Source organism: Apostichopus japonicus, chromosome 15, assembly GCF_037975245.1.
Source record: "Apostichopus japonicus isolate 1M-3 chromosome 15, ASM3797524v1, whole genome shotgun sequence".
NCBI classification, from domain to species: domain Eukaryota; kingdom Metazoa; phylum Echinodermata; class Holothuroidea; order Aspidochirotida; family Stichopodidae; genus Apostichopus; species Apostichopus japonicus.
Genome location: NC_092575.1, coordinates 18285815 through 18307528, shown reverse-complemented (window position 1 = coordinate 18307528; position 21714 = coordinate 18285815). Strand labels below are relative to the sequence as shown.

Genomic DNA, 21714 nt, shown 5'->3' with positions numbered 1-21714 from the left:
TGAAGGTTGCAACCCAAATCTTTTCCACTTTAATATATTGATGAGCCACCCATGCCTGATGTAGATTTCCTACAAATCTAAATTTTCCTTCTTTTTTTAGCTTCTTTGCAGCATCATTCAACACTATAATGGACATAGCTCTGAATTAATGGAAGTAATCAAAGCTCTCTTCCACGCAATTTCAACCTGAACTTCATGGGCCTCCTGTCTTGCAAGGTTGAAACAGATTCTTCCAGAGTTTGATTCAACTGCATAGGAGGATGCATTAGAATTCCTTGGTGCAGTTTACACATCATCATGCACTTCCTGTAACCAAAGCCAGTGCAAACTTTTAGATGAGTAAGAGATATAGATTGTTCTGTGAAAAGCATCAAAGCAAAAAAAAAAAAAAGTAAGTGAACTTTTCAATATATTATTTTAAATTATGCCATGTTGGCCCAAAATATGCAAATATTCAAATATGGTCACCTTTGGTCAAAATTCTATAAACTGTTTTTATTACCACTTTTGAGGAAATTTACCTCACAGGGACATTCAGTCATCTTGTGTGTTCATTAAGAATGTCTGAGAACAATTTGGACTAAGGACCTCCATGAAAGTAACTTGTTGAAAACTTCTAGCAATTATAGCATCCTATAATTTGGGTCATATACAGACTACCTTTAACATTGAAACTGATTGGGAATTTGCTTTAGGTTTGCAGGGAATTAGCCATTTTTAAAAGAGGTATTATGGCACCAGTTAGATCTGACTGATAAACTTGCATCAATACAATGAGGATGCACATTTTGTAAGGCTGGGTTTAGATGATAGTCTGTATCTGATTTATAAGTTTGTTGCTCTTAATAGTAATTCTGATAATTTTAAGTAAAAGCTGAATGAAAGTTTTCATTTATACCTGATAATCCAGAGGGTAAAGGAACAAATGGAAATTGCAATAGAAATGCAACATTGTTGTAATGAGTAACTTATTTTTTCCTTTCCAGGTACTTCTTCTTACATACAACAAATGAGATGAAGTGGACTTCCTGCAATGAGACTTGGCACTGTCGGGCAAACTCCTATCCAGTAATTCCAGTATATCCTAGTAACAAGGGCTATATGTCATGCTTGAGTATGCAGGGGCACCTTGAGGTGTGTCTAGATTGCAAAGATCTTGAAGGCTTTTGTGAGTCCTGGTGAGTTCCTGCAAATTTCCTGTTTTTGTCATATTGTTTTCATTCCATGCTGTTTTGTGTTATGTAAAATTGTTTTAATATGTAACACAATGCATTTTTGTGAAGTAGCAGTATGTGTGTTTATGAGTGTAATGCTAATAGCCTGTCATTACGATAACTCAATAAACTGACAAATGAACAGGAGTCAAATTCTGAAACTATTAGTGATGTAAGTTAATGGCCAGAATTCATACGTTGGAAATTTTCAGGTTTAGAATCCAGCTTGAGTTATAAGGTAGCATACGCCCATTAAAAGCCCCATTGACTTACACACTAAATCACAAAAGTAATGTGGTCTCTAAGTCTAGATAGAAGTTTTCACTAGCTAAACGCTACCCATCACCGGATAGCTGACAAGTTGGCCTTTCATGGCACCATCAATTTTCCGTACCATGACCATGAAGATTTTTTGCTATCCGAGCCGGAAGTTTTCGTCACACTTGTAAACAAATCTCTTCACTCAGTGGTAAACAAATTTCCTCCGCTGCTCCCGGGAGGCCTAAAGGGGTCTAAAATTGCCTCAATTGACCCAATTTTCTCACCACATGTACTTCCATTCATGCCCTTCAACATGCAAGCCACAAAAACTAGATTATGATTGATAACAGGTCACAAAAGATGTTCTCTCGCTGCTTTTCGGCACTTTTCCTGAAGGAGAACAATCGAGCGGATTGATATAGACTCTAATAGGAGTATGCCACCATAATGATCCCATTGAGCAGTTCTAAATACTGTATACAGGCATCTTTTCATATGGACTGTAGATCTCTGGTGTTATGTCTTTGCCAATTTATTAAGTGTTGTGGAAAGAGTTAATTTCACATAGGGTGACATGTATATGTGAAATTAATTAACTAGCTAATTGTATTCTTTGCTATATGTACTTTGCAAAGGGATTATTATAAATAGTGCACATACTGGAGAAAAATGGTCCAGTGTGACGAAATTACACTAAATCACCATTGTCGCCCTAAGTGGTGAGTTTATGCTATGTTGTCCTAAGTGTTGTGAAAAGAGTTAAATTTACCTAGAGCAAAGATGTCGCCTTAGGAGCTTTATGTGCAATTCACTATTTTTTAATTAAATACTTTGGTATTTGTATTAGGCAGAGGGATTATTATAAATAGAACACCATCAGTCCGGTTCTCCTTCAATACTAATCTCTCCAAAAAGGACACAATTTTCTGGTCAATGGTTCAAGAACGGGATTGATAAAGTATACCGTTTGTATTTGAAACCATTACTTCATCTAGCCAAGGATCTGAAGAATTATTAGTCTCCAGTAGTTCTTGATTCAGTGGTTCATATTCAATTCATGTTGAGTTTTCAGGAACTATTACCAGTTATGCAACGTGTCAGGGCTAGAGTCACTAAATTTCAAAAATTTTCAAAAATTTTAAAAGTAACTCAAACACAAGTTCATGGACAGTCTTCCCATAGATCTAGATTATGCAGTGACCAAGACCAAGATTCAACTCAAACGTAGGTTTCATAAAAGTGATATCTTGATTAAGTATCTTGATAGTCACTGACTTTTTCATGTTTGCTAATAGTGGTTGTACCAGATGTCATTGTCTTAAACTCCACAAGTCACAAAGTAGCATTAATATTCGGCATACCTTTTTTTCTAATAGGGTTGTGAATGAGTGGAATGGTTTGCCTGAGAAAGTTGTACTTGCAAGTACTGTAGTGTGAATGGGTTTAAGAATGCTTTGGACAAACACTTTAAGCATTGTAATCGGGTCTGATCGTTTGTGTCATCAGTTTTCTTCCCTCTCCTATAGGGTCTTTGATGGGGACTTGAGTGTCCCTCCTGATCCTCTTTCTTTACTAAACTACAGTAATCTAAACTAATAAGGTCAAGCATAAAGTATGTGTGCTTAGGCCTACGCAATTGCAGAAGCCAACCTCCTTAACCGTTTTGAACTAGCACTTTTAAGGTTAACTTAACCTTTTAGAAGGTAAGCTTAACTTTTTCTTTGGAACACAAACACTGTTGAGCAAGAGTCGTGCCAGCAATGCCACTGCATGAGGGAAATTCACAGTGACAGAGTAAATAATTGCTTTCGCACCCACGGATGAACACATGTTAGGTATATTACTATCACTAATCTGGGGAAAGTGCATTTAAGAATATAAATATGTTTATCAGCTGGTCAACAGTTATTTAAGGTATCATTTAATTGTTTTCATTTACTCCATTAGTGATCTTCCCTTTTCCAACAGCTTTACTGGAAAGACTCTTGCTCAGCCGCATTACACAAACACTTTACGAACAGAATACTGCAGATAGCTGATCGTTAACTATGTTAGGAATCCACATGCAGTTCTGGTTATAAAAAAAGTAAGAGACAAGATCTGTTTTTCAATCTATGTTTATGGTTAACTACGATTAAGAATAATGAATTGTAATTTTAATAAATGAGCCCTTCAGTACTGATAACCAGGATTTTAGTTATCTATTTTTTCTTTCTTTACAGTACAGAAATGCAGGGTTGCACTACACCATTTCCAACAGAGGAAGTATGGCAGAAAACAGGTGGAATTTTACATATAAATGCCGAAAATGTGCTGGACAGAAAGGTTCAACAAACTTTTGGAACATTGACACCTCATTCACTTACTTGAGGAAACCTTTTCTCATAGATGTTGAATAAACAGTTGTAAGAAGATTAACATGTAGAATTGGTTCTGAAACTAAATCAGTATTTATGAACTCCTCACATCTATGATCTCACCATAAAAGAACAGAAGCAAGTGTTTGATTTTGAAGAGTTAGCAACTTAAAATTAGGAAAAAGTTTCATATTCAAGAAGAAATCAAATTTCAACTTAATGATAAAGAATGGGATGATTGCATGGGTAGGTGTGAAAAACCTCTCAGCTACCTCAAAGGGGAAAAGTGAAAGTAATACCCATCACCTCAGAGCTTATACCATCACAGACTTACACTCACTAAGTAGTACGTGTAGCTTATTTGATGGGGAAGTTGTAGATCTTGTGAGTAGCCTACTTCTGTGCAGTGTAGCAGAGCAAAAGCGACAGAAGTTTAAAAGCATATGTTACTACTCAATGTGGTGTAAGAATCGGCTGAACTTAGCCCCATGCTGCATTCAGAATAAGCTTAGGCCTATATACATTTAGAGATATGTAACTGGAATGCTCACACCTTTGCAATTTCAGACCAAGATTGGATGGCATGGGCTGATGACATAAATGAAAAGTTGGCAAAACATACATCAGCCCCAGCAAGTTACACAGAGGGATGCAGAATGTGGACAGGTGCCTACACCATCAGTAAGCCAGGGCACCAGCATATGGCATTATTTTCACAATGCTAACCCTGGCAGCTAAGAGAAGAGGCAGCAGAGTCCACATTCTGACATATATGCTCTTCAAAGTATTGTGCAAAGTAAAGAAATCTTAAGGACCAAACCATTTGACATCTCCTACATATGCCACAACAGCCTACATGTGGAGAGAGGTGTCACATCTCTCAACAGTATCTTACAGTGCAACACAGCAGAAAGCCTTGAAAGTTTGATGGCACTTGCCAAGTTTATGGTCATCAGCTTGATTGCCTACTTCCCTGACTGAGTGATACTGTTTTAACTCATAACAGTGAGGGCGCGAAATTACTGGCATCACTGATAAATATTGTCATCTTCATCATCAGTGTAGTTTTTCATCCTAGAGTAACTGGTCATGAATCAGTTGATCTTTCTTATAGATACTGGACTGGTTTATGTTTTTAGTTCTACCATGTAGCTTGTACTTTCTCTCTCTGAGTTGTGCTCTCCTCCACTGTATGCTCTGCCTCTCTTACATAATTCATCACATTGCTGTTTTCTTTGCATCTATTTCAGAGTCTGGATACATGGACTATTTGAGCTCACCTTTAATACTGCAGCTTCCATCTTCCTGGCTATGGACTCTTCAGGCACATTATATGTTATGTGTAGTCCCTGTACTGACCAATGCAGGAAATTGTGGTACTATGTTCTGGATTGGTCACAGTGAAAGCCTTATTGATGACATCTGCTTTTGAGTGGAAGTCTCAAAACGAGTGGACCATAATCATTTGCTGCAGGTGGGTGTCTCAGATATTTTGTTTAGCTTCCTGCTGTCAGTGTGGGATATTAGCAGAGAACCCTTTGCAGCATTTGGCATACATGGAAATGTGTACTTCCTGCCCCGCTTGCATACAAATGAATGCTTTTGGCAATATAAATGATTTCCACTGTAGTACTTTGCAAGGCAGTCTAAACATGTTGATAAAGTGCTTTTGATATTTAAGATATAAGGATCTTTATTGACCATAAAAATTGACATTCATAAATACATCGAAATACATAAAAATCTGATTCTTAAAACGAAAAATTAAGACTACTAAGTCCATGTTCTGACACATATATTTGGCCTATTTCCTACATAATACATTGGCAAGATTGAGAATAGCCCTTTACAAGAAAGAACGCCTGTATCTCTCAGTTCGGCATCTCATGACAATTAGTCTGCCTGTTTGATTGCTGTAATCTACCCGATGCCTCAGAGGATGTTGGGATGACATGATTGACTTCATATTACTCTGTGATACTCTGACAAGCAACTCATCTACTGAACTGAGGTCATGTGACCGAAAACTTTCCTTGCTTAGAAACTAGTCTATTTAACTTGGTCATGTCTCTAGCAGTAGTATTTTCACCCCACGCGGCTAAACAGAATGTAATGGTGGTCTTGATTGCCGATTTTAATATAGAATAGAGAAATGAGAGTTGGTCTAGTCTGAATAAATTAAGCTTCTGTAATAGGAACATACGCTGATTAGTTTTTGCTAGAATATGTTTTACATGTTCATCCCACTCCAATTTATCAGTGATGGTTTCTCCCAGGTATTTATAAGATTGTCAAGTGCCTCTTAGTCACAGTTTTTGCAGGAACATAGAGGAGAATACTGCTTTAATATAGTCAGTGCTCTGCGGAGTGACTTGAGTAGGTGAACTTGATCTAACAGGTTAAGGTCACTTTCAGAATGAGTAGTTACAGCCATTGTACTACTGAACCCTTAACATGCCTTGCCATAGGCATCAGTTGTGAGACACTTTACCATTAGTGGATTCTTACCTGTAAGTTATTTGGATTCACAAATCTTTCCACCATTTTGTTCATCTCCGAAATAGGGCATCTTTGCTGAACAGCTCTCATTGCCTGGACATTGAACCTTGTGATCCCTTCTTCTTTTCATTTCACCCATTAAGCACAACTTGTTACTGTGATGGTCACCAATAGCAAATGTATCCATGGTGACATTCGCAACTATTACATCTCTGCATTGGCTTGCTGGAGCAAATGGAGTCTTACTTCTTGCATTATACTCAGAGGGTTTTGATATGATCATATTCTGCCTGAATTGGAAAGTCTTTGGAGAGGCCATGCAGTTGCAGTGTCTTCTTAATTAGACCCCTCTTTTGTGCATATTATTTTTCATTAATTTCTTTCATTACCTGTAGGTACAAACTGGTTGTAGGGTACTGACAGCAGGACTGGGAAGAGACATGCTGTTGAGCAATCTACGAGCTGCACTTGAACTGCCCACTACTCAGAGGCAGCCGTTCCTGGGAAAGGCAGCCATATACCTGGAGCTCATCCTGTAGTAAGTAATGTTTATATGTACATGTTATTGTGTCTGGGCTGGGTAAAATATAATTCCTTATGCTAGGTATCCAAGGTCAGCTCTGTGCATCGTTGTCTTTGTAGAGAATTTCAGAGTGTTTGGTAGACCAAACCAACTGTGAATAGGAAATAACGACTTTCAAACAGCATGTGTTTGTATTTGATAAGATGTGTGTGTGTGCGTGAAGCTATGGGGTTGGAATGGGATTTATTGTGATTGGTGATTACCCAGTATGTGAACATAGAGCATTCGATATTATTTATAATTCCTTTTGAAACAGGAGTACTGGAGCATGAAGTTGATGCACAAATTTAGAAATGAGAGGAACACATGCAAGCAGAAAAGAGGAGAAGAAACATTGGGGGCACCTGTTCCACTGAAATTAACCTAGTAGATGACCCAGCTAGCAAACAAAGGCATAAAATGTAAGTTCAGGTATAACTTTTGAGAATGAAGCTCATCTTGAGGAGAATAGACATTAAATAATTAACATACTAGACTAAAATTGCATTATGCAGTGCTATTCACAAATTTGATTTGATTTGATTTGATTTATTTGTTTTATCACATGAATATATACAATGTGATAGGAAGTCCTCTAAAAAATCTTCAGATGGCTTAACAAAGTAGAGGACTCCCTGTTAAGAAAAGGAAAAAGTGAACTAAATATATCAGAAAAAATGAACATGTTCAATTAATAAGATGCAATAATTTTTTGAATAAAGTTTCTTCTGAATGATTTTGCAGAAGGTTTATTTGTAATATTATATTGCCTGATAGAGAATTCCATGTTTTGATTGTACATGCCCTCAGTGATAACATCCCCATTGTAGAATTATACCTGTTATAATGTGCATTGCCTGAAGATCTGGTATTGTAATGATGAATTTCATTGATTGATATTAAGTAGTCATTAAAAGCATTTGGTAACAGTCCATTCCATGCCTTATAAGCAAATGTAGCAAGGTTAACCCTAATAATGTCATCAGCTTTTAACAACTTAGAACGCTTAAAAAGAGGATTTGTGTGGTCCCGTGGTTTGGCATGTGTTATATGGCGGACTGCTCTCTTCTGTGTTATACAAATGGGATTCAGATTGGTATATCTAGTACCAGACCATATGTTACAACAATACGTTATATGTGGCTGGACTAATGTCTGATAGAGAATCTTTAATATGTGTGTGGCAGATAATGCTTAGGCTTAGCTAAAACAACGGTGTTTTTTGCAACTTTTTTACAGACAGTTGTAATGTGGTCACACCATTTAAGTTCATGATCTATATATATGCCTAAAAATCTAGTACTATTGACTTGTTGTAGTCTTTTACCTCCCATAGTAATATCAGCATTCCATGTAAAATTTTTAGAAGTATTAAAAACTATATAGTTTGTTTTATCAATATTCAATGATAATTTGTTGCCAGCGAACCAGTCGCTGAACTTGTCTAATTCAGTTGATACTTAAATATGAAATAAAGTTCTCGATTGTGATACGAAGAAAATATTTGTGTCGTCAGCAAACAAAACAACTTTAACTTTATCAGAAACATTGGTAATGTCATTAACATATAGGATAAAAAGCAATGGACCAAGTATAGAGCCTTGTGGCACACCACATTGAATTCTCTCCGGTTGGGAATGAGCATTTTTGTAGGATGTATATTGGTAGCGGTTTGCTAAGTAACTGTCGATCCAATTTAGGGGGGTTCCTCTTATGCCGTAACGGTGTAATTTATTAAGCAGAATTGTGTGGTCTATTGTGTCAAAGGCCTTTGAGAGGTTCAGGAAAACCCCGACACAGGTACTAGATTACTATAAGATTACTATACAAATTGTCAATGGCATCAGCTAGGGCTAGCTCAGTGGAGTGTTCCAGAACGGAATCCATACTGTTCCTGGCATAAAATGTTATATTTTGAAATAAAGTTGGAAATACGATTATACATAAGCCTTTCAACTATTTTGGAAAAACATGATAATAGTGATATAGGTTGATAATTTTCAAAGTTTTCTGAATCCCCTTTCTTAAAGACAGAGATGAACTTGGCAATTTTTAGCATATCAGGAAAAATACCGGTATTGAACAACAAATGCAAATATGGGTTAATGGTTTGGTAATAAATAGGATAACTTGTCTTACAATACCAGGCTTAAAATCATCGTATCCAGCTGCTTTATCAGGTTTCATGCAAGAGGTTGCTGTTTTTAGCAACTCCTCGTCACTGACAGGATGAGAAAACATGGAATGAGTGTTAACATCAATGTTAACAGATTCCTGTGATTTACGTTTGTGGTTGATTTTACTTGCCAGTGATGGCCCCAGATTGACGAAAAAGTCATTAAATTTATTAGCAATATCATAGTCGGTGTTAATCTCTTTGTCACCATCCTTGAAAGAAGAGGGATACGATGATTGTTTCCGACCTTTATGGAGTAGTTGGTTAATGGTATCCCATGTGCCTTTTGGGTTACTCCTTGCATTATAAAATTTATTGTTGAAATATAATTTTCTAGAAAATTTGATAACATGATTGAGCTTATTGCGATATTGAGAATAAATAGTTTTATTTACACCAGACGGGTTCTTAATATGTCTTTTAAATAGCTTATTTTTTCTTTTGATAGAAACTAGAATACCTGCAGTAATCCACGGGTGTCTCTTTCGACGTCTCTTAGATTTGGTGACGAATTGCTCAGGAAAGCATTGATTATATATGGCATTGAAATTGTTATAAAACATAGAATAGGCAATGTTTGCATCAGTTTGGGATGAAACATTTTCCCAAGAAGCATCTCAGATTGTTGAGAAGAAATTCTGTACATTTGTCTTGCAGTAGTTCCTTACATACATAGGGCCCCTTTGCCTACTTTTGTGTATGGCAGTTTGGAGAAATATTGGATAATGGTCACTGAGATCGCTTACAAAGATACCAGTTATTAGTTTGCAGTCATCATTGGTTATAACATTATCTAAAAGAGTTGCAGACGTGCAACCCACACAGGTAGGTTTGGTAATAGTAGGAAAAAATCCACTGGCATATAGTAAGTTTAAAAAGTCAGCAGATTTAATATTGTCAGCAAGATCAATATTATAATCACCCATAATGTACGCACTATGTCGTTCATTCAAGAGTTGGGTTAAAATTTTGTTTACGTGTGTCAGAAAAATATGCAGTGAACTTTTTGGAGGCCTATAAATTATGCCTATGGTATAATTTTTCTTTGCTGATGTTATGTCAACCTCTATGAACAATGACTTAATAGAATCATTGAAAATGCTTATATCCTTTCTGAGTTTGAAATTTAAATCGTTGTTAACAAATAAACAAACACCGCCACCTCTCCTTTCGGGACGATGCCTTTCAACAAGCGTATAGTTATTGATATGGATTAGGGGGGATATATCTGCAGTAAGCCAGGTTTCGGTAAATCCAATGACAGAGAAATCCTCCTTCAATAGAGACATAAATGTAGTTATGTCGTCTAAGTTTTTGTTAAGGCTTCGACTATTATGGTGGAATAAAGACAATATGTGTTCGCTAGACATCTTGTTGTATGAATCAATATCGTAGTAATTGCATGCGATAGCTTCCTCCCCTGTTTCAAGGTATTTTGCAGCTTGCATCGCTATAAATATATAAATGTATAACATGAACGCCATCATCTTTGCATAGGTTCGGCTGAAGAATCCTTTGTTCTGACATTTCTCGCTCTGCTGAGATTAGGAATAAATGTTTTCTTCTTTAGTCTGATAGTTTGAAAGCCGTCTTCATCTAGGGATATTTGCCATTTTTGGGGTTGGATGATTCCCCTGTTTGTGCTTGCCCCCTCCATCCGCTGAGATCCAGTCTCCGGTTTTGTTCTCCGTTGTTCTACTACTTTTTGTGTTGGCAATGTCGTCTTTTGTTCAGTTCGCTGTTGTTGGTGGGTTTTCTTTGACTCCTGGTTAGGATTACTCGGGTGTCTGGAGTTCGCGTTATTGTTCTTCTTTGCTGTTGAATCTGTGTTTTGTTCGGATTTCTGTGCCCTGACCTCGTTAGCTTCTTGAATAGCGTGATCGTCCTGTTCAACCGACCCAGTGACTTATCCCTCAGACTGATATTGTGTTTCGTTGTCATGTGTATCTAGGGTCGAGCCAGTGTCTGTGTTGTCATGGCGATACTCTTCAAACGTTCTTGGCATTTAAAGGATCTGACCTTTGGGCAATTAGCTTCCCGGTGCCCTTGGACATCGCAAACTTTACATTTGTAGTTAGGACAGTTTCTCCTGATGTGATCGCTTTCCAAACACAAATTGCATACTTTAGTTTGACCATTGTGCGCTAAGTTCATATTAATCCCGTTAATTCTAATTGCGTAAGGCAAGCTCTTGTGTTCTTCAGGTAGTTCTAACTGTACATATCGTATTCCATTCTCGATATTTGGGAATCTGGGGAAGGTCTTTCGTTTCCATTCGCCTCTTATTTTACACCCATACTCACAAAGTTTTCCTGTTAGATCTTCATCCTATATGAATGAAGGTACTCCGAAAACACTAACAGTTAGGAACGTTCTGTTGACACCAGTAGAAACTGATTCCCATTCACGAGGAGTCCACTGTCCAAAATAAGATCAGCTTGTTCCTTTGCTTTTAATGTGATAATCCAGCATCCTAAAGATTTCACACAACTTGCAATTCCGTCTCTACCAACATCATTCATGATAGCATACAAAATCTCAGTATCTTTATATGAACTGTCGGCAACTCTGATGCTACACTCCTTTAATTTCTCCACTGTCGCAGAATCCATACTAACAATCTTGTAGGCTAACGAACGTCACAAGACGTCGTTGCCGAGATCTCCAGCAGAAAAAGTATTCCAAAATTGGAATAAAATAAAATTTTCTGTAGAAAATATAAGAGCTCCTCAAGGAACAGTGTTAACAGGTTGACGGTCCCATACAAAAAAGTCCTGCATAAAATCCTGCAGGATCTGCGGGATTTTATGCAGTATCCTGCAGGATTTATGCCAGGATTTGGCCACATCCTGCATGCTTTTGAAGGATTCCTGTACATGCATCACGGAATCCTGCATGCATATGAAGGATTATTGTACGTTTGGAAGGGATCCTGTTCCATATACAGGAATCCTATAGGATTCCTGCAGGACTTTTTGTATGTGGTTGGTTATCCAATAACGGTTGGTTATCCAATTTTTTGACTTCATGAAGTCAGACCAACTTAAAATTGATCTCAAGGATTGGGCTTTTTGATAGGTCTATTTAAAGGTAGAGATATGCACTAGTTAATTGCAATTTCAGCCCTCCAAACTAGTGTAGGGATATGCACTAGTTAATTGCAATTTCAGCCCTCCAAACTAGTGTGGGATATGCAATAGTTTATTTGCAATTTCAGCCCTCCAAACTAGTGTAGGGATATGCACTAGTTTATTTGCAATTTCAGCCCTCCAAACTAGTGTAGGGATATGCATTAATTTATTTTCAATGTGACCCTTCAAACTGGTGTAGGGATATGCACTAGTTTATTTGCAATTTCAGCCTTCAAAACTCCAGGAAGTTGCGGGTAAGGAACCTGAAAAAGTTTGTGGTCAGGACCATTGACAACGTGGTTTATACACGAAACCTAAGATTTATGTATATATCCAAAAATATTCGTTATTTTTAATTAACTTTCCCTGCGTCAGTTTATCATCAAAAGCTCTATGAGGTAATAACATGTTTCATTTGTAACTTTCTAAGATTTTGACTGATATGATGCTTTTTTTGTAGTTTGACGTGAAGTTAGGTGTTGCAGAAAATGTACGTTTGCAGTGTATGCTGAGGGCAGCTATGGAGACCAGGTACAATCAGGTAAGTTCGTCCCTCACTTTTTAAACATCTTAGGTCCAAGCATGTGTTATATTATGTGATATGCCTGCTACTACTGTACTAGATGGAATAATTATTTCAGTATGTGAACGAAGACGTTACAAGTATTCATATTTGCTTGCATTTCATTTTTATATTGTAGGTGATTTCTGTTGGTAGACAGCATAAGGCTAGATAGGTTGTACATATTCTGCGGTATTTGCCAGTAGCACCCTCAGTTTTATCACAAGTTTTTGTAGTATAAGATGGCCGTGTCCATGTGTTTGATAAAGGTTACTGTTGTGTTCATATTGTTGTTGGCGTTGGTACATAATAGTATTCCATGGCATTGGGATTAGTTGGTCATATGTACACTTAGAGTTGTAATAAATAAGCTGTATTGATTCCCTTCAGCTATCATCTATTGACAAAGCAAATATTTTTTTTAGATAGTTATGGATTTTGGACAAATTTAAGATTTTATATCTTATTTTTTTTGATCATATGTCGGTTAAAGCCATGATTTTTAGAATAGAAGGTTAATTTTTGACATGAGAAGCATTGTGGGTTGCATGGCATAAGCATTTAAAAGAGCCTTCTACTCCTTAATATTAAAGAAGCCATTCACTCTTTAATATTTTCTGAGCATTAAAGGAGTGTTCCAACATTTAAAAGCTAGTTTATGATTTTATCAAGCATTGTTTATTACACATTTGTTTTCCTTTTCCTCCTATTTTTTTATGTAGAGCTTGCTAGTGGGGAAAAAAATACCAGCGCTTAAAGAGAAAAACTGTGTTCTGCCTTCCCTTGCCATACTATATCTCCCCCCCCCCCCTTGGATGTCGCAACCAGACTCCTCTAACCACCCAATCCTTTACATATAAACAATGTCCAATCAATTGCCAGGTAGTGTTTATAGAGTTATTGAACAGTATGTTTCAATTATCAAGGAGACTTCTCTGCATATGCTGGTCTTCTCTACTGATTTCAAATGCTAGCTAATGGCTAACTTGATCAATTGTCTTGCATTCTTTTCTTGATATAGTTTTGCCTTCTTTTGTGTAATCTAAATTATTAAGTCACTCACTGTTTTATTTAAAGGCAAAAATGAAAAATGAAGGGATTTTTTTTGGATCAACAGATAACTTCTGGAGATGAATGGAATAACCCCAATGTTGGATGCTTCTCGGCCAAAAGATGTTTTTCTCATCAACTTCAAAGCAGTTGCTACATATTGATAGATAGTGTTCAAAGTTAAAAGTCTGCGAAAGCAATAGTAATAATAATAATAAATCCAGACCAGGTACTAAATGCATTTAACATGTGCACACTTCGGCAGCCGCTGCTGTGAGTATCCACCTTTATAATTACACTCATGATTCTTAGAGCAGGTTCCTTTTTTCTTTACTTGGATTTTGATCATTTTCTTTAACATCTTTTAGGCCATCAGCTGAAGGGCGAAATTCGCTTGTTTCGTTCCAGCAACTGCGGGTCTAAAATATCTCTACAGCATAAAATACATAAATTAATGAAGATTAATTATCCAAAAGTTCTCCATGTGCTTTCCTGCAGTTTTTTTGCAATGTCGCTCGAAAGATCGAACTATATTTTTTATTGCGTATGTTATTAAAGAAGCCTGCCGTTTTACGTTCAAAAGTTGTGCGCCAGTGAGATATCTGTATCATGTGATATGAATTGTCCAATGAGCCATGAGTTCTGTGTGCAATCTTTGTAGAAAACAACAAACATGGCGGCTCCCACGGGCGCTAGTCAGTCTCCGACACACAAAAATCTACAGTGCTCAGTGCACATTGAGTCTGTAAAATTTGAAGCAGTCAAGGCACACGAATAAAAGATGGACTAAAGTTACTTCCTGTGCTAAAGATTGGCTTAATCTCAGCGGCGGAGACAGTGATATCACCGTACTACGAATTACTCCATGACCTACTACGATCAAGCGTGTGTTCAACAGCATAGTATGATGGGGTTCCATGATAAGTGTTACAGGCGGTTCATTGATAGCAAGCACATTGCTGCAAGAAATCGGACAGTTCCAGAGGAGACCCCATATGATTTGAAACGAAGAATTGACGGAAAAGATCGAGGAAACCAAGCAGAAGCTCTGGTGTATTGCCTGTACAATGTATTATTTGTGGGAAAAGAATCAATACATTACTCGGCGTCGCAAACGGGTGCAGGACAAGCTGCAGCAGGCAGAGACTTTCGATGGAGGTAAGCCTAAGCATACTACACGACTCTACCTGTACTTCTGTGGCATAGTTGAAGTGTTAAGAGAAGTTGCATAATGCAAGATCAGTAGCTCTTGAGGGATAGAATCCAAGTCAAAAGGGCACAGTGTTGGACCTGAACATAATATAATTAGTGGCATGGTCATCTGATTTGTTTAGTTATAAGGTGGTAGGAATGGAAATTTGTTTCAAATTCTCCTTCTAGGGCACTAGCCTAAGTGTTTAATACAGGCTTCATAGTTTTCTTACTGTGGCCCTTTATTTGAATGATAGAGATATTATATTAGTTAGAAAAAATAAGTGTAACAAAGGTGCAATAAGGCTAGGTTTGCAAGGTCTTATGGTCAGCCTGTCTAGCTTTACCAAAATGAACAAGTATCTGACTCCTTTATTATAAGTAACAGATATAATATACCATTGTATAATTTAAACCATAACATTAAGAGATAATGTACTGTACTGTAAAAAAAAGCCTGTTTTAATTCTTCTTTGCATGACACTGGTTTGCAAACTTTGAATGTGTCTTTGTTTGTCCATAGAAGATGAGCAGATCACATGGTATATAAATAAAATTGTCTTAGTTCTTATTTGTTCAAACTTACATTTTGATCAACAGAAAATGCAAAACAATTTGCTTTTTTTATTTCATTTTATTAAAGTATTGCTTCGACAATCAGCAGAGCGGAAAAAAGATGAGCCCAGATTTTATGAATATTAGAGGAAAAGACCGTGTTGCCATTGAAGTGAGGTACCACTCTCTATGTTGAAGAAACTAGATACAATTCTTGACAAGGGAGACATACAGATCTTGAAAGGTAAAGTACTCTCTTCAATGTGTGGTTCATTGAGTGTTCAGGGCTGGATCTAGGACTTTTGGAATATGGGGGTCCTCCCCCAAGGAAAATTAAAAAATTCTCTAAACGCTTTGAGATGCAATATCAGGGTAATCTTTCCATTGAAATTATTAAAGTAATTTGCAACATATTTCTAGCTGAATTGTAATTATATTGGTACCCCATCATAAAATGTGAGACTCAAAATATCCAATTTCATGGTACAAGGTGTTATGTTCATCTCCTCCTCAGAGCAGAGTTTACCACCAACAAAAGATGCTTTGATCCAGCATGTTAAGCGCTGCACCAACCAGGCTGCTATTCACAGTAGGGCATTACAGCAAAGGATTGATGCACTCTTACCAAAGGGACATGGATGGAAACTTGAAAATGATCACCTTATAATCACTTGGATGACGAAGCCACCTGACCCAGATGTTTTGATTCAGTGTGTCAGCAGTAGCTGTAGAGTCGGCAAATGTCTTAAAGGAAGATGTTCCTGTATGAATGCACAACTACCTAAACAGACCTATGTAAATGTAGAAATTGCAGCAACTTCCAAGAAGATGATGAGATTGTTGATGCAGGTGAAGATGATTTGGAGGATGAACTGTGATGGTGTTAAATCTGGATATCTTAGTCTGAAATTTTACTCAAGTTTGAAGTTTGTGAAGAGGGTTAACTTTTTCCAAGTCATGTTGTCATTATTTTGTTCCCCAGAGTTTAAAGGAACCAGAAAACATGATCTTATTCATATATTCATTTTAGCTATTAGTAGTTTTACGTAGATTACCCTACCTACCAGACACCTTTGATAAATATCCACATTTTCTTCAAATCACACTTTTTTTTGAGAGGGGAGGGGAGGGGGGAGGAGGGTGTTATGGGCATGCTTTACCTCTTGCATATTCACAACTACATTTACTGATGACGATGATGCAAATACCGCGTCCTGAAACCAGTCAAAGGTTTATATACTGTTGTTGGGGAACCATCGCCCCTGACCCTGTTCCAATATCACGGTTCTTTATTGTTTGCCGTAACATTTCGTTACCTGTTTTATTCATATTGTTAATACGTTCTGTGCATCTGTTCAAGCTTTGACTGAAGGATATTCAAGTTTTTAGTGACTTTTATTTCATCTAATTATCTTCACCTCTACTACGGAATAGACTTTCCCTTTTCCATACCATATCTGACTTCCATGCAGTGAATTGAAGTGGATCCTGTTATAACAAGTACAACTGTCCTTGGATGAACTTTTAATCACTTATTAATTCCGCACCGCGCCTTTTGATGAAGAACCTGTATCTTGAATCATCGCAAAGGCCCAGCTCTACTACACCATTGAGTGTATCGACCCAGTCTTAATAGATACATTATTTCTTTCTATCTGTGGCTTAAGTTAACTGTCTTCGTTATTCACTTATTTGTACCATTCACCTTTATTATTCATATTATTTGTAGAATATAGAACTAGTATTATTCAAAATACCATTCGAAACCTTGTCGATCTTTTCTTTTATACGTTAACTCCCTTGGAAACTCTTTTTGCAGGAATACGAATTATAAACATGTCGTTTCAGTAACATGGAGAAAGTACCTAGTTTTGCAGAAGACTGTAGAAAGAGTACTAAGGTAACGGATATATACCGACTATAACTTTATTTCACATCTACGATATGCCATGACGTCTTAGTGTACCAACTTATATATTGATTTATACAAAAGAAATAGCTCACTGGTCTTGGGGCATTGGTACATCTCATTGTAACTAGGGATTTAGCTACATGTAAAGTAGAGGGGGAGGGGGTCGCATGTGTAAAACAGTTTGGATGGGGAGTGTAACAATTACGGAGAGGAACTTTTCATTATATGTGTATATTTACGAATACATGCACAGACGAAATGCATTCATAACATAGGGGGAAAATCTAAAAATATTTGATTTATTACAAAGCATTATATCTGAGTTTATTAAAAGTGGTACATTTTTATAATTAAAACCCTTAAGTTATAATGTGTAAAAATTGTATTTCATATTTCAAAGTTGAGAATGTGCTTTTTTTTACCATTTTGGCGAAAATGGAGGGGGGGGGGCACAACTTGTAATGCCTGAAAACAACCCTCACTGACCCTTAGACCAGAATCCTCTTCCACCATTCTTATAACCCTTACCCAACTATTATACACAAAAAAAATATCAGTCGTAATTAAACATATAAGAAAAGAGTGGTATGTATGCACCACTGTACCAAATCTAACGTTAGTGTGTTCCTAATACATAGCATCGTAGCACGTAATGTCTATATAACATATCCAATTTCGAGGGTGCGTTACGAAAATACTGCAGGAAATTTTTTGGAGAACTTTTAATATAATGTCTGTGATGCATTGAACTACCCAAAAATGCTTTAAAAATCTAGACCCGGTGTTGCTGGAACGAAACTGATTTTACAGCCTCTTTTTGAGTTTCAGCTGATGGCCTATTTAGCTTGACTTGTCACATTTCGATTTGTTTTGATTAATACCCAGTTGGCTTTATAAATTTGCTGACCACAAAAAAAAAAAAAACTACCTTAAAAGCAATGATGTCATAGATTATGGAGGATCTTTAAATGTTCTTTGAATATTCAATATCTTTGCCTAGCATTACCCTTCCTGCGAGTTGTTGACCAAAGCAAATCTTTAAAAGCAAAGGTGTCATAGAATATGGAGGATTTTGAATTTTTTGCTTTGAATCTTGACAGGTCTCGACTATGAAGTGTAGCCTTTTGTCGATCAGTCAAGAAGCCTTGATTTGTGGTGAGATCTCTACACTATGACTACACGGGGATCGTGGTCGAGGAGGAACAGGAGGATCAAATCATCAAAAACAAGATCCTATTCTTGCATAACCATGGTATCGTCTGCTGTGGTGGGTCCATAGAGGAGGCGTACTTCCTATCCCTCAACTGTGTAGCAGCATGCGAGATACAGGTAAAGAATTTGCTGGACTTGGTCCAACGTGGTCGGATTGCTTGTAAAACTTAGCAGTGTGAGGCCAAATGTTCTCTGGGTTATATTACAGTTTGTTCATTCTCCTCCATTTCAGAATATTTTGGAGACCTGTGAAATTTACAGAGTTTTCCTTTTTTAAGCTGTTTTTTAAAGAGCCGGGAATGGGGGAAGGGGGTTGAGGGATGAAAATGGACAAGATTAGTCAACTCCAAACACAAAGTAAATGGTATGGATTGAGTTAATCTTTGTTATGACCCTCTCCTCTGAGAAAAGTTATCTGAAATTTTCAAACTGTTTCCAAACAAAATAATCAATTTGGAATTTTTATTGTCTTGGGAATGATTGTATCTCCTAGCCTACACGGAACTTGATTTTGCCATTAGCGTAGTCTACTTCTGTATCAATATGTAGTCATTACACTCTTCTAACTCTCTAAACCTCTGAAGATTCTGCTTCTGTACAAACTTTTGTTTGCTTTTCTCCGAGTCATACTAGGCTCTGAGTAACAGCAGAAAGTCACCTGCAATAGCAAAGCCTGCTCCATGAAATGAAAAGAAAATAACAGCGGTTGAAAAAGTATGTTTGACTGGAATAATTGCTAGTCTTGATGCAACTTGCCGACTCCAAATCGGATTTATGGATTTAGATTAAGGCATAGTAGGGAGATGTTTGCTTTCTAACATGTGTGTGCACTAATAATGTTGACATTCATCGATAAAATTCCCATAATATTCTTTTTGATGTCTGACCCCAAGGGCAAGGTTACCCACCTGGGAGATGTGTTTCATTATTGACCTTGGAATCCAGGGTCTTTTGGCTACTGTAAATCCTTAGGAAAGCTACCAGTTGAAACTGTGGGAAAAATTTCACTTAGAGATCTTTTATGAAAGTCATAATTGAGTTTTCTATTTGTTTGTCTTGAAGGTTCAGCAGCACACTTTACTAGTGGGTTGGGATTACAAGTGGTGGGGGAAGTGGGGGTGTTGATGGGCAGGAATGGGAGTACTTGGTCCTCTCTTCTCCCTGCAGCATCAAGAGCTGGTTGTCTGGGTTTTGTCAACCTACAATTTTATCAATCGGTGTGTGTGTGGTTTTTTGTGTCGAGTCTGGGTAACAAACAATGGTCGTTACAAAGCGGATTATCTGCTTTCTAATAAAGCCACCCTTACCTTACACGAATATATTCGATAAGTATTCAAAAAGTATTCAAAGATTTCCTTAGTATTCAGAAAATTTACCATATAACACACAGTACAAAATAAGTATTCCAATACTAATACGAATAACTATAAGCCTTCGTCAGAGCCAAAATATGTAAATGAGTGAAGTATTCGAATACCTGTTAGGTATTCAAATAGGTATTCGCATAGGTATTCGAGTAGATTTGGAATAGCTATTTGAATACTTAGCTCATTTACATATAAGTATTTACTCATTTAAATAATTTGGCTCTGACAAATACTTATAGTTACTCGAACACTTATCTGCTAGTATTCGAATACTTATATGCTAATTAGTTATTTATGAAGGCTTAACAGGTTTCTGAATACTTACTCGAATACTTATTAAATACTTGTATGCTAATCAGTTCCAAGTAAGGAGAGTTAGGAATTTGGCCAGCTTGTTGTCCTAGTTATTGATTAAAACTCTCCAAACAAATAATGAGAATAACCAGAATTCTGAAGTCTCCTTTTTCATTCAACAACTATAAAATTACAAAACAAAACAAAACAAAAATAAAACTACAGCTTCTTCAATTTCATGTATCTTGTAGCATTCGTTCACTTATATGCAAACCGTTTGTTCATCTCTTGTGGCTGTGGCTCTGTCCACTGGTTTCTGCCACACATACTGTGAATGTACTCTGAACATAGAACAAATAGAAATAATTAATAATGATACGGCACAAATATACATTGGCACAATAACCACCCACCGGAAACGGAAAATATAATATATAATATTCAGTGCATAATGGACGTCGCAACGCGAGGGAGAGATGGGTGGCTTTAGACCCCACTTTTTTTGCAAGCATCATGTTTACACATGTCTTACAACATGTCACAAAGTTTATATATAACCTTACTAGCCCTCCTCCCCTGTAATATTTATTAAAATGATAAAAACTTTGGCTCCTTGCATATAACCACATATGAAAAACAGAAATGTAATCACATTAAACCCTGCATGCCCAACACTCAAATGTTTTGCATTTTTATAACGCTATTTCAATGGTAAGTAAAATCTCTGTAGTACGGTAAGAGAAACGTCAGACTTGAACGTGAAGTTTGACTAGGTAAAACTAGGAAACTAATCCAAGTACTGAATGTCCAAATAATTACCAAACATAGGTATTGCCCCATGCACCTATAAGAATAAGCTTAACTGTAGTAACCCTATAAGTTTAGGCCTAAACAAGAAATATACTACACATGTAGCCTTGTCTTATTTTAATTTGATTATTAATTTTATTAACTGCAAATATGCTGTTTATCGTTGCACAAGACAGGATAAAACTAGAAGTTGATCTTGGTTATTGTGCCACTGTCAGAAAGTTTCATATGATTACACATAGAAATGAAACAGAAAAAAGGTCAACATACCACTTATTTTGATGATTTTTCTAGAATACGGCCGCTTTCCTCTCCACTTTATCAAGCAGACTGCATTTTCAGTTGCATTTTCTTTGTCCATCACCGACTCTGTACTAACTTGTTGATCTTTCATCCAATAAATAACACATTTTTGAGGCTTGGTCTTCTTCGATGGGTCAACAATATTTTCCATATTCTTGGATAACTGCAGCAAGTTTTGAACATCCATTATTGGATATTTAGGCCTAGGCCTATCGCTGTGGGATAAAATTTATTTTCTTCAAAGTTTCAGTCTAATGT

General features: G+C 36.8%; 1 protein-coding gene across 7 annotated transcripts in view; it reads left to right on the top strand.

Annotated features, from left to right (window-relative positions):
* LOC139980911 (gamma-adducin-like) overlaps nucleotides 1-21714 on the top strand; it is a 64978-nt gene that overhangs the window by 13040 nt on the left and 30224 nt on the right. For 3 of the 7 annotated variants that reach the window (XR_011797729.1, XR_011797730.1, XM_071992946.1), the window contains 10 exons: nucleotides 101-339; nucleotides 987-1178; nucleotides 3444-3561; nucleotides 3698-3800; nucleotides 5083-5306; nucleotides 12661-12741; nucleotides 13880-14970; nucleotides 15647-15802; nucleotides 16073-17458; nucleotides 18571-18799. The gene's annotated coding sequence lies outside the window, so the exon portion shown is untranslated. Of the gene's footprint in view, nucleotides 1-100; nucleotides 340-986; nucleotides 1179-2658; nucleotides 2700-3443; nucleotides 3562-3697; nucleotides 3801-4355; nucleotides 4838-5082; nucleotides 5307-6820; nucleotides 6870-7170; nucleotides 7316-12660; nucleotides 12742-13879; nucleotides 14971-15646; nucleotides 15803-16072; nucleotides 17459-18570; nucleotides 18800-19271; nucleotides 19397-21714 lie in introns of those variants that run through there. The other 4 variants (XR_011797731.1, XR_011797733.1, XR_011797732.1 and 1 more) reach the window with 4 other exon arrangements.